Source organism: Epinephelus lanceolatus, chromosome 7 (assembly GCF_041903045.1).
Source record: "Epinephelus lanceolatus isolate andai-2023 chromosome 7, ASM4190304v1, whole genome shotgun sequence".
Taxonomy (NCBI): domain Eukaryota; kingdom Metazoa; phylum Chordata; class Actinopteri; order Perciformes; family Serranidae; genus Epinephelus; species Epinephelus lanceolatus.
The window spans coordinates 31,642,970-31,654,290 of NC_135740.1; positions in this window are offsets into that span (position 1 = coordinate 31,642,970).

The window sequence follows — 11,321 nt, forward strand, 5'->3', positions numbered from 1 at the left end:
ACAGGGTAGAGGATGAAGTTGTTGGAGGCTAAAACTACAAACGACTTTTTTTTGGATTGTTGCCAGAGGTTGGCAAGAAAATTGCTATCAGGACTGTCCCTCTTCCGCTCCAAAAGTGCAGCTGCAAGCTACTGCTAACACCAAACAGACTGGGTCAATTTAATTTTTTCTTCTTTTTTTTTCTTTTAATCGCACAAGTAGGTGGGGATGGAGAGAAAACAAAAAGGGAGAGTTGCTGTGCTGAAGTCTTATAATGGTCCAAAAAACCCCTGCTGATTGTTCTGGCATCATGTTGACCAAAATGTTGGTGACATTGTTATGTATAATAGCATGAATCTGAGCAAATGTACATTGCCAGTTTTCATTCCTTTACAGTTTATACAGTTTTTGATTGCCCCTAAAAACTTAGGGTCATGAATCAAGTCAAAAGATTGAGATATATATTATAACTCTGATTTCAGTCACATGGCCCAAGCAAAACAACTGATTGCTTCGAGCATATTTAAACGCCACTTCCGTAACCATAGTTACACACTGAAGAAGACTTTACTGTCGAAACGTCTGTGTACTGATACTGCCATCCAAGATGGATTATTAAACTGAACTAAAAGGACATTTGAGAGAGTGCTCCGTTTTCAACTGCTTATCCGAAGCCGGGTCATGGGGGCAGCAGGCTGAGCAAAGTATTCCAGACATTCGTCCTGGGGTAACCTGAGGCGTTCCTGGGCCAGATGAGATATGTAATCCCTCCAACGTGTTCTGGGTCTGCCCGGGGCCTCCTACCAGTTAGATGTGCCCAGAACACCTCTAACGGGAGGCGCCCAAGAGACATTCCGATCAGATGCCTGAACCACGTCAACTAACTCCTTTCGATGCAAAGCAGCAGTGGCTCTACTCTGAGCTCCCTCCGGATATCCAAGCTCCTTACCTGAGCCCAGCCACCCTTTGGAGAAAACTGATTTCGGCCGCTTGTGTCTGTGACCTCATTCTTTGGTCACTACCCACAACTCACGACCATAGGTGAGGGTTGGGGCGAAGTTAAATCGAAATGTTTGGTTTCTGGTTTAGCTCTCTCTTCACCTTGACAGTCCGGCACAGCGCCTGCATCACTGCAGACGCCGCTATTCCATCTCATGCTCCGTTCTACCCTCACTCGTGAACAAGATCCTGAGATACTTAAACTTCTGTGCTTGAGGCAATAACTCCCAACCCGGAGGGGGCAATCCGCTGGTTTCTGTGAGAGTACCATGGCCTCAGACTTTGAGGTGCTGACTCTCATCCCATCCGCTTTGCACTTGACTGCAAACCGCCCCAGTCCCTGCTGGGGGTCATGATGTTATGAGGCTAACAGAACCACATCATCTGCAAAAGTGGAGATGCAGTTCTTAGGTTTACAAACTGGATCCCTTCCTCCACGTGGCTGCGCCTCGAGATCCTGTCCACAAATAACGCAATCAGGATCGGTGACTGATCCGATCATACGATAAGATGATAAGGCAGTTATTGTGACAGATACCTATGATAGGTATCACAATACAGAGGTTATAATTCAGGAGATATATACGAAGCAAGGAGATACATCTGATTTCTTAAAGATCTATTTTGGTGATAGCAGTGCGTCTATGAGTGCCTGTTTCATCAGCCTGTATTCTTTGTGTTTCGCCAGTGACATGTTGAAGAGTCAATTATTTAGTAATCGGGGGTTTAAACACAACACAAAATGAGCCACAAGCTCGATATTTTCTTACAACCCTACTCCACACTGACGTTACAGTTTATGTTTCACATCATGCTGCAGGTTCATCTCTAGGTTACAGCAGCTCCTGTTCTCCCACCCTCTCCCCTCACTCTCCTCCACAGCTGAGTGACAGAAGTCTCTCCCGAGTGAAATTATGCGTCTCGCCTTCCTCTCAGATGGCCATTCCACTAGCCTCTCGGGTCATTATTTGCTGCTGGGTGCAACGAAGAACAGAAGTCTACTTTGTGTTTTTCGCTGGCACACTTTAAACCTTTCAGTGTAAAACGAGTTGTTATGTTTCAACCAGAGCATTATTAATAATCTCGGGTTAAGATGCAGTGCTGGGAAAAAAAATACATTCCGAGGCCTGAATGGAATGCCCTGTATTTTTTATGAGTGTTTGTGTGCGTGTGTGTTTGTGTATTTGTGTGCATGCATGTAAGTTTGTATTTATAGGGTCAACCCTTTTATCCTCGTCTTTCAGGAGAGAGTGCGTGAGTGTTTGTGCGTTTCTGCATTCTCCGCAGGGACTATTTCAGTTGAGGGCAAAGAACACAGAGAAACTTTGAAAGAGCTTTTATGTACTTTTGAGTGAAATGATCCTAAGAAAGGCTTTTTATAAAAAAATGCTTTTTATTCAGGCTTCCACATCCAGAAGGGCACTTACTCAATTACCAAGCTCCCTTCCTCCCTCTCTGCATCCATCAATCCCTCCTCTATTCTTAGGCCTGCATCTGTGTTGTCTGTGGAGGCACTGCCATGAGCTAAGAGCATGAGCTTAGTAGTAGAGCAATGTAGGGCACGTCAGTGAGTATACAGTGAGTCAGCCATTTGTAACCACTTTTTGGCCATATTGTAAGTCTTCAAAAGATCATGCAACCAGAAAAAAAGACAACATATTTGATTACTAATCTTGCTCATGATGACTATTTTTGAAGCAAAAGTTTATTGGCCTCGTACTTTTCCAGGATGATTAATATTTGACTTTTGAAATTGTTCAAAAAAGACCAAAAAAACTTCCTTTGATATCACACATTGGCTAAGGTAAAATAGGCCATATACAGACAGATAAGGCTGATAGTGTATGACAAGCTAACTGAATGAGAGGTAAACTCATTCTGTCGCCCTCACTTTCGCATCTCAGCTCTCTTTTAACTGCAGCCTTGTCACTCAGTAGCCTGAAAGGCAAGACCTCACACAGGTTTGACAGATAAAAGTCTCCTCACTTCATTGCTGTTTGACATTTTGCCTCCCAGAAAAAGTTTCTCTCTCTCCTCCTCCCTTTCTTTCTCTCCTTCCATCTCACAAACACACACACTGACACAAGACACACACACACTCACATATATATACTCCCCTCGATGTGAGTCCATCTCCTCTCCTCCTGTCCATCTGCCAGGCAAAATGGAGCCTCAGACAAAGGAGACGGAGGCTAACTCAGTGATCTGAATCAAATGGCAAGAGGAGGAGGGTAGCGGAGGGAAAGAGGAGTGATGGGTGCCAGGGAAGGAGCATGGGAGACGTGGGAGACGGAGGGGTTGGACGGTGAAGGGAGGCATGAGGGGCTAGATGTGAATTTTTTCTGACAGGTTGAAGTCTCCTCTGAGCTGACCCTCTCCCTGCTGGGAGCCATGTCTCCTGGATGTGGGCGGCGTGAGGCAGGATGGAGAAAAGGAGATATAAGAAGGAGCAATGAACTGTGATCATGGAAATGCCATAGTGAATGCAGTAGCACCAGCAGTGATCAATAGTAAGCACGCAGTGTATCAATTTGAGCAACAGCAAAGCACAAACTCCTGCTGGATTCTGTCGGTATTAAATTCCCCAAGTTAGGTTAATACCACCATCACTCAGTGTCGACTAACATTATTGGACATGGTGTTAGAAGCCATCACTTGAAGTATAGTGACACAGAAGACACATCTGCTGTCTGGGTCATTTTAAAATATCATGTACTGAAAAAAGCGTATTGATTTGTAAGTAGTAACAGTCCAGCAGGGCAGAATGGACAAACACGGTGACAAGTGACTTCCAGTGACTCGAGGGTTGAGAGAGAAAAACAAGATGAAAGAGGGCAGATCATTGGTTTGAATGTCCAGGGAGGATGCCTGAGTGTCCTTAAGTGAACAAAAGATGAGTAAAAGAATGTGTCATAGTCAGATGGTTGGAACATTTATACAGCTGATTCTGGATGTGAAGCAAAGCAAAGGGGAGAATAGATAGACAATGATTTATTGATGCTAAGTCATTCTAGTGCAAAGACAACTAGTCAGTCCATCCTTCCTCTCTGATTCTCAGCCTTTCAGGCTTACTTTGTGGCTGGATGTAATTTGTAGCTTTTTGGAATATGAATGAGGATAGTGATAGCGAGATACTGGCTACAGTTGCTCTTATAGTACTAATGAAACAATGAAGAACATAAACAAAACAAGATGGAGTTATATACCATGACTTCTTTTATGATTTGTGATAACATACTATACTATGACTTTTTTTATGATGATTTTGGACGACATACTATACTATGACTTTTGTTCATGATTTTGAATGACATACTATACTATGACTTTTTTTCATCATTTTGGACAACATACTATTCTATGACTTTTTTTATGATTTCGGACAACACACTGTACTATGACTTTTTTCTCATGATTTTGGACGACATACTATACTATGACTTTTTTTTCGTGATTTGTGATGACATACTATACTATGACTTTTTTCTCATGATTTTGGACGACATACTATACTATGACTTTTTTTTCGTGATTTGTGATGACATACTATACTATGACTTTTTTCTCATGATTTTCGACAACATAGTATACTATGACTTTTTTCCATCATTTGTGACGACATACTATACTATGAATTTTTTTCATCATTTTGGATGACATACTATACTATGACTTTTTTTTCATGATTTGTGACGACATAGTATACTATGACTTTTTTTTTCTCATGATTTTGGACGATAATACTGTGATTTTTTTTTCATGATTTTGGACGACATACTATACTATGACTTTTTTTCATGATTTGTGAGGACGTACGAAACGATGACTTTTTTCTCATGATTTTGGACGACATACAGTCAGGTCCATAATTATTTGGACAATGATACAGTTGTCATCATTTTGGCTCTGTACACCACCACAATGGGTTTTAAATGAAACAATGAATACCTGCTTAAAGTGCAGACTCTCAGCTTTCATTTAAGGCTTTTTTCAAAAATGTAGTATGAACCGTGTAGGAATGACAACCATTTCTTCACACAGTCCCCCGACTTTAAGGGCTCATAAGTATTTGGACAAACTAACATAATCATCAATTAAACAGTCAGTTTTAATACTTGGTTGCAAATCCTTTACAGTCAATGACTGCCTGAAGTGTTGGACACATAGACATCATCAGATGCTGGGTTTCTTCCCTGGTGATGCTCTGCCAGCCCTTTACTGCAGCCGTCTGCACTTCCTGCTTGTGTTTTGGGTGTTTTGCCCTCAGTTTTGGCTTCAGCAAGAGAAACGCATGCTCAGTTGGATTCAGGTCAGATGATATGACTTGGCCATTGCAGAACATTCCACTTCTTTGCCTTAAAAATGTCTTTGGTTGCTTTTGCAGTATGCTTCAGGTCAATGTCCATCTGCACTGTGAAGCATTGTCCAATGAGTTTTGAAGCATTTGGTTGAATCTGAGCAGATAATGGTGCCCCAAACACTTCAGAATTCATCCTGATGCTCTTCTCAGCAGTCACATCATCAATAAATACAAGAGAACCAGTTCCACTGGCAGCCATACATGGCCATGACATAACAGTACCTCCACCATGCTTCACTGATGAGGTGGTGTGCTTTGGATCATGAGCAGTTCCTTCCCTTCTTCCTTCTCTTGTCTTCCCATCATTCTGGTAGTTGATCTTTGTTTTATCTGTCCATAGTATGCTGTTCCACAACTGTACAGGCTTTTTAGATGGTTTTTGACAAACTCTAATCTGGGCTTCCATTTTTAAGGCTAACCAATGGTTTGCATCTTGTGATAAACCCTCTGTATTTATTCTAGTGAAGTCTTGTCTTGCTTACAAGAGCAGCAGGATGAAAGCTGAAGTGTTTGGGGCACCATTATCTGCTCAGATTCAACCAAATGCTTCAAAACTCATTGGACGATGCTTCACAGTGCAGATGGACATTGACCTGAAGCATATTGCAAAAGCAACCAAAGACATTTTTAAGGCAAAGAAGTGGAATGTTCTGCAATGGCCAAGTCATATCATCTGACCTGAATCCAATTGAGCATGCGTTTCTCTTGCTGAAGCCAAAACTGAGGGCAAAACACCCAAAACACAAGCAGGAAGTGCAGACGGCTGCAGTAAAGGGCTGGCAGAGCATCACCAGGGAAGAAACCCAGCATCTGATGATGCCTATGTGTCCAACACTTCAGGCAGTCATTGACTGTAAAGGATTTGCAACCAAGTATTAAAACTGACTGTTTAATTGATGATTTTGTTAGTTTGTCCAAATACTTATGAGCCCTTGAAGTTGGGGGACTGTGTGAAGAAATGGTTGTAATTCCTACACGGTTCATGCTACATTTTTGAAAAAAGCCTTAAATGAAAGCTGAGAGTCTGCACTTTAAGCAGGTATTCATTGTTTCATTTAAAACCCATTGTGGTGGTGTGCAGAGCCAAAATGACGACAACTGTATCATTGTCCAAATAATTATGGACCTGACTGTATCATACTATGACTTTTTTTCATGATTTTGGACGAAATGCTATACTATGACTTTTTTCTCATGATTTTGGACAACATGCTATACTATGACTTTTTTTCATAATTCTGGACGACATGCTATACTATGACTTTTTTCTCATGATTTGTGACGACATTCTATACTATGACTTTTTTTCACGATTATGAACGACATACTATACTATGACTTTTTTTTCATCATTTTGGACGACATACTATAATATGACTTTTTTCTCATGATTTTGGACAACAGGCTGTACTATGACTTTTTTTTATCATTTTGGACGACATACTATACTATGATTTTTTTCCATCATTTTGGACGACATTCTATACTATGACTTTTTTTCATCATTTTGGACGACATACTATACAATGACTTTTTTTCATGATTTGTGACGACATTCTATACTATGACTTTTTTTTCATCATTTTGGACGACATACTATACTATGACTTTTTTTTCATGATTTGTGACGACATACTATACTATGACTTTTGTCATAATTTTGGACGACATACTATACAATGACTTTTTTTTCATCATTTTGGATGACATACTATACTATGACTTTTTTTCATGATTTGTGACGACATACTATACTATGACTTTTGTCATAATTTTGGACGACATTCTATACTATGACTTTTTTTGTCATGATTTTGAACGACATAGTATACTATGACTTTTTTTTTCATTATTTTGGACAACATTCTATACTATGACTTTTTTTCATAATTTTGGACGACATACTATACTATGAATTTTTTTCCATCATTTTGGACGACATACTATACTATGACTTTTTTTTCTCCATCATTTTGGACGACATACTATACAATGACTTTTTTTCATCATTTTGGACGACGTTCTATACTATGACTTTTTTTGTCATGATTTGTGACGACATACTATACTATGACTTTTTTCATGATTTGTAACGACATACTATACTATGACTTTTTTTCATGATTTTGGACGACATACTATACTATGACTTTTTTCTCATGATTTTGGACGACATACTATACTTTGACTTTTTTCACAATTTTGGATGACATACTATACTATGACTTTTTTCATGATTTGTGACACCATTATACTATGACCTTTTTTCATGATTTGTGACGACATACTATACTATGACTTTTTTCATGATTGGTGACGACATACTATACTATGACTTTTTTTCGTGATTTGTGACGACATAGTATACTATGACTTTTTTTCTCATGATTTTGGACGATATACTATACTGTGATTTTTTTTCATGATTTTGGACGACATACTATACTATGACTTTTTTTCATGATTTGTGAGGACGTACGAAACTATGACTTTTTTCTCATGATTTTGGACGACATACTGTACTATGACTTTTTTCTCATGATTTTGAATGACATACTATACTATGATTTTATTTTTTCATGATTTTGGACGACATACTATACTATGACTTTTTTTTTCATGGTTTTTGACGACATATTATACTATGACTTTTTTCATAGTTTTTGACAACATACTATACTATGACTTTTTTTCATGATTTGTGACGACATACTATACTATGACTTTTTTTCATAGTTTTTGACAACATACTATACTATGACTTTTTTTTCATGAATTTGGACGACATATTATACTATGACTTTTTTTCATGATTTGTGACGACATACTATACTATGATTTTTTTTCATAATTTTGGACAACATACTATACTATGATTTTTTTTCATAATTTTGGACGACATACTATACTATGACTTTTTTTCCATCATTTTGGACGACATACTATACTATGACTTTTTTTTTCCATAATTTTGGACGACATACTATACAATGACTTTTTTTAATCATTTTGGATGACATACTATACTATGACTTTTTTCATGATTTGTGACGACATACTATACTATGACTTTTTTTCATCATTTTGGACGACATTCTATACTATTAATTTTTTTCATCATTTTGGACGACTTTTTTTTTCATGATTTGTGACGACATACTATTTTATGACTTTTTTTTCATCATTTTGGACGACATTCTATACTATGAATTTTTTTTTCATGATTTGTATCGACATACTATACTATGACTTTTTTTCATGATTTTGGACGACATACTATACTATGACTTTTTTCTCATGATTTTGGACGACATACTATACTTTGACTTTTTTCACAATTTTGGATGACATACTATACTATGACTTTTTTCATGATTTGTGACGCCATTATACTATGACCTTTTTTCATGATTTTGGACGACATACTATACTATGACTTTTTTTTATGATTTGTGAGGACGTACGAAACTATGACTTTTTTCTCATGATTTTGGACGACATACTGTACTATGACTTTTTTCTCATGATTCTTTTCTCTTTTTATTTCTCATTTTATTTTTTCATGATTTTGGACAACATATTATACTATGACTTTTTTTCATGATTTTGAATGACATACTATACTATGATTCTTTTTTTTCATGGTTTTTGACGACATATTATACTATGACTTTTTTTCATGATTTTGGACAACATACTATAGTATGACTTTTTTTCATAGTTTTTGACAACATACTATACTATGACTTTTTTTCATGATTTGTGACGACATACTATACTATGACTTTTTTCATAGTTTTTGACAACATACTATACTGACTTTTTTTTTCGTGAATTTGTGACGACATACTATACTATGACTTTTTTTCATAGTTTTTGACGACATATTATACTATGACTTTTTTTCATGATTTGTGACGACATACTATACTATGATTTTTTTTCATAATTTGGATGACATACTATACTATGACTTTTTTAATTCATAATTTTGGACGACATACTATACTATGACTATTATTATGTAATGCCATACTATACTCTGACTTTTTTTTCATGATTTTTGACATACTTTACTTTAATCAGGAGAGACTCTTTTTTATGGTAAAAGAATATTAATTAACATGTGAACACATGAACTATAGGCTAATATGACTTCTTTTTTTCTAGTATCCATTTGCTTTCAACATGGATGAACTGATGTATTATTCAACAGAGTTCGACTCAATACCATCATCTTACCTCAAATACCCAAACACAACAGGTGCAGTATTGCAGTAGATGGTCAGCTTATTTGACACACTTTAACACAGACAACACCAACCTGTTTATGGCACACACACCTGCAGAACATTAGAGAAGAAAATTCTTTCACAGACAAATTTTTCAAGACACCCATTTGCCCTGAACACACACAGACGTGCATTTATCAAATTCTCATGTTCAAGTGCAAAGTACTGCTTGAATAAGATAGAAATCTAATCTAAGTTTGCATTTAGACAGAATTAGCTCAGGTAAGGAGGGAATCGTTACTGTCTGCTTTGTCTCATCTCCATAATGTTTGCGTATTCTCAAGTAGGTGGAAATGCAAAATGAAACATAATTATGTTGTACTCCTGCTGACAACTGATCTGTCACTAGGCGCATTAGAAACACGCCTGTGTGTAGTGTGAAGAAAGAGGGTGGGGAGAGAAAGGAACTTGTGTGGGCCTGGCTCATCTCTCAGACTCTGACAAGGCTACTTACCTGGAGGTTATAAAAATAAAAAACAGGATAGAATAAATAAATAAGTAATACCTGCCACGTACACACAACTGTACCCCTAAGCTCATTAGCCCAACACACTTTCTGTATCTCATTCCTATTTCTACCATCCCAACCAAGACAGATCTCTCACCCTAGTTACAAAGCGCAATTACACCAGACCAGACAAATATAGCAGGGGGTGTATAATCTTTCTGAATCACCTGGAAAGTCAAGAAGATAAAAAAGCCACCTTTCTTTATAGCTGCAATGCTGGTTCCTTGTAAGGAACTAGGTTGGCCTCTTTCAGTATGTTTACTTGCAGCCAAGTACAAATTAACCTCCCAAGATCAACAATAAACCTAATTAGAGTTGTGTTCTGCAGCACACATCTCTAAACACAGATCACAGCTTGTTGAGAGATGAATCTCCATCTGTCTGGCTGCACACTGGGAGGAGGAGAGACTCGGAGAAGATCAGTCCCAAGATTCGCAGAGTGAAGCTTTGTGTGTTTCTGCGTGTGAGTGTGCGCACGCAGGAAGAGAGTGAGAAGGGCCCTTGTGGCCACAGGGTTACTTCTCCATGTCAGCCTTTATTTTATGATGTCATGCTGCAGCAGGGAAGTGGGACATGGCACATGCAGGGAGAACACGCCATTGGATTTGAGCATGTTTGCGGGGTAGGGGTGTAACGCTAAGGGGGGAGGACAGGAACAGCTCTGCCCTGCCATTTGACACTCACTCCTGGGACCCAGGCAGCCAGACAGGTAGGAACACATGGGGGTGGAAACAGGAGAGTCAATCCATCTCACATAGTGAAGCGCACACACAAACAGTTTAATTTTCCCACGTTTGCAACCCTAAAAACAAATTATGGTCTCACTTTTTATTATTAATTATAAACTGAGATTGCCAAGAACAGAATCAGGCACAATGCTTGTTTTTTTTTTTTTTTTTTTACAAGAGATGGAATAAAGAGAAAATGTTTCCCTGGTTATCATAATAAATCCTTTAGTATCAAATAATAAACAAATAATTGCATTTCCACACTTGCTTTCCTGTCCTCTGACTCTGGCAGGGGAAATTTGTAGTAACAGGGGAGATTTTAAGGTCTGAAAAATGATTAAAAAGGGCAATTTTTCCTGGATATGTATTTTCTGACTCTGCAGTAATTTCCCTAAGCTGCCGTTGGACATGACAGCATTATCACTTTGCCTTTGACACTGTGCAAGATAAAGCAG